The following is a 3,113-nucleotide window of genomic DNA, read 5'->3' as shown; positions in this document are numbered from 1 at the left end:
AAAAACCAAAAAAAAAAAAAAAAAAAAAAAAAAAGTCACCCCCGTTACATACACTCACACAAAAATCACATTCTACACACGCCTGTAACATCCACTACCAACTTGAACCTACCCCAGTGAAAACACACTTCAGTGCTTAAACTTTTCTGAGCTGACAAAGAATAATCAAAAGTACTTTGTTGGCCTGATTTAATGGTGAGGTAAAGACCACATCTCTCTCACCCACTCCTTTTCTTGTTTCTTAATGTCTATCAACTATCTCCAACTGTACGTGGTAGGGAGAGTCTAAAACTAGTTTCTATTTTGTAGCTAGTTTTTATACATGATTGTCTAAAGAAACTGTCTTCTTCCTGCTAGCTGCCTCTCTTATGGCCTGGACCTGGAGGAATGGCTGTCCTACAATACCACACCCTCAACTCCAGTCCCACCAACGCCTGGGCTCCCACTCTCAAAATCTTGTTCTCAAGCATTTCCAGGAACGCACAAATCACCAGTTCCGGGCAAAACAAGTATCCTTATTTTATTTTTATTTAATATTTTGTTTATTCTTCTCACATACATTACATCCTGAATGCAGTTTTCCCTCCCAATCCACTCCTCCTGTTTCTTTTCAGAAGAGAGAATAGGCCTCCGTGGATATCAAAAGCAGGCAAGAGTCAGAGATAGCCGTGCTCCCACTGTTAGAATTCTCAGAAGAAGAATGAGCTACACAACTATAACATATGCAGAGGGCCCAAGTCAGACCCATGTAGGCTACTTGGTTGTCAGTTCAGTCTCTGTGAGCTCCTATGAGTCTAGGTTAGTTGGTTCTGTGGGTTTTCTTGTGGAATCCTCGACCCCTGACTCCTATGACCCTCACCCTTCTCCTTCCACAGGATTCTCTAGATCCACCTGATGCTTGGCTGTGGATCTCGCGTCTGTTTCCAACAACTGCTGGATAAAGCCCATTTGATGACAAGTTTATTAGGCTTCTGTTTATGAGGAATCACTTCATTGACATCATTGTTTAACTGCTAGTATGTTTGGTCCTGTCCTAGGACTCGGGGCTATCTAGCAGCTGGTTCCTGGCCTTCAAGGTAGTCTTGGGTATGGGCTTCCACTTGTGGCATGAGTCTCTACTTAGACCATACAGTTCTTGGCCACTCCCACAAGTTCTGTGCCCCTTTAACCCCAGCACATCTTGTAGGCAGGATACATTGTAGGTCAAAGGTTTTGTGGCTCAGCTGGTGTCCCAATTTCTCCACTAGAAGTCGTCTTGCCTGGTTACAGAAGCTGGCCGGTTCAGGCTCCATATCCCCCACAAGGAGCCTTACCTAGAGTGACACTTGTGCATTCTGGGGGTTGCCATCGCACTATAGATGTCTAGCTCATCCCAGAAATGAACCCCCAATTCCAGTCGTCTCTCTTAGTATTTCTCCTTTCATCCTCCCCTGGTCCGCTGAGGGAACAGCTATCCTATGTCCTGACCTATGAACCTACTGACTTATAAACGGTATCAGCTATAAAGTGAAGGAGAACCATGCCACCTTCCATGGGCCTGGAGAAGCTAAGAACAAGGAGGGCTAAAGAAGGGATGAATCAATCTCCTCTCTGCAGAGAGGAATTTTTTTTTTTTTTTAATTTAGAAAATGTTGGTGTTTGAGACAAGAGTCTCTCTCTATGTGGCTCTGGCTGTTTGGGAACTTGTTACTGTAGATGAGGCTGGCTTCAGACTCAAGAGATTCTCCTGCCTCTATTTCCCAGTGCTGAGATTAAAAACATGCACCACCAGATGGGGATTGGACTTTTGAAAAAAATGCGCTATCACTGAACTACATATATTCCCCAGCCCGCTGATTCTACAATATGTAGTAGTGGGGCTTATGTGCCAGGTATTCTGAAAGCCACTTGGGAATATGGAAATAATTGCTTTCTTAGTCCCTGCCTTGTCAAGTTTTTTCTTTTCTTTTTTTGTTTGCTTGTTTTGTGTTTTTTTCTAGACAGGCTTTCTCTGTATAGCCCTGACTGTCCTGGAACTCACTTTGTAAACCAGGCTGGCCTCGAACTCAAAAATCCACCTGCCTCTGCCTCCCGAGTGCTGGGATTGAGTTTTCTAAAAGAAGCTATCGTTCTCCCGCTCTGCTCTCCCACTCCCCAATCTAACTGAATGTAGTTGTGAAGTGCTGCACAGAGGAGAAAGACAAGAACAGACCTGTGTGGGGGTGGGGGAGGCAGACCCCATCTAAGAATGGGTTAAAAACAGTTTCTAGAGAAGCTGGTGAGTGACATACATTAAGACACAGAAAGAGGAACTACATGAGAGAAAAAAAAAAAAACAGAGAGCAACAAAGGAGAAGAGTCAGTTGTGAACACATAGCAGCGAGGTATGGAGGGTCAGAGCCCATCAACTGCTCTGTGCTGTAAGCTTATCAGCTGCCTTGTGGTAAGTGTGAGCACAGGCCTGTGTGAGTTAGCATCTTCACAGCAGTGGGAAGTGGCCAAGGATGGGGGCTGGGAACCCTCCAGAGTTAAACATCAGGTAGGAGGCAACACCGGAAAGAAAATCTAAATGGAGAAAGAAAAGGACCCAGGATGGCAGGTATGTCATGAAGCCGCAGGGTCAGCTGTACTGACTTTTAATCTGAGATCTCTCTCGGCTGACCCCCTAACCTCTTTATCTGTCATCCTTTCCATCTGTGACCTGGGGATGACAGCCACACTCTGTGAGAGCTGTTACTGGGTAAACGAGTACATAATATAAAGAGATCAGCACATTTTACTCACTGTTGTTTGCTTCACATGGAATGGAGAACTCTGCAAAGACCCCTCCCTGCACACCCCCTCAGAACCCCTTCTCAAGACAGGGTCTTCCCTGTGCAGCCCTGGCTGTCCTGGAATTTGCTTTGTACTTCAGGCTGGTCTTGAACTCAGAGATCTGCCTGCCTCAGCCTCCCAAGTGCTGGGTTTAAAGGTGTGGCTATGGTCTAGCTGGCAGAGAGTATCTTAATGGACTGTTGGGTATCAAATGGGAACTGGTAAGAAATTCAAGTTAAGAAAAACGGTGATAGTTGGCTGCTGTTAAGAAAGGAGAGCAGGAGCCGGGCGTGGTGGCGCACGCCTTTAATCCCAGCACT

The 3,113-nt window shown here is 45.6% G+C and overlaps 1 protein-coding gene across 1 annotated transcript in view; it reads right to left on the bottom strand.

Annotated features, from left to right (window-relative positions):
• The window catches only part of Sppl3 (signal peptide peptidase like 3), an 83,347-nt gene that overhangs the window by 32,569 nt on the left and 47,665 nt on the right, over positions 1-3,113 (bottom strand). The gene's annotated exons all lie outside the window — the stretch shown is intronic.

Source organism: Mus caroli, chromosome 5, assembly GCF_900094665.2.
Source record: "Mus caroli chromosome 5, CAROLI_EIJ_v1.1, whole genome shotgun sequence".
NCBI classification, from domain to species: domain Eukaryota; kingdom Metazoa; phylum Chordata; class Mammalia; order Rodentia; family Muridae; genus Mus; species Mus caroli.
This window is presented reverse-complemented; position numbering and strand designations above follow the sequence as displayed.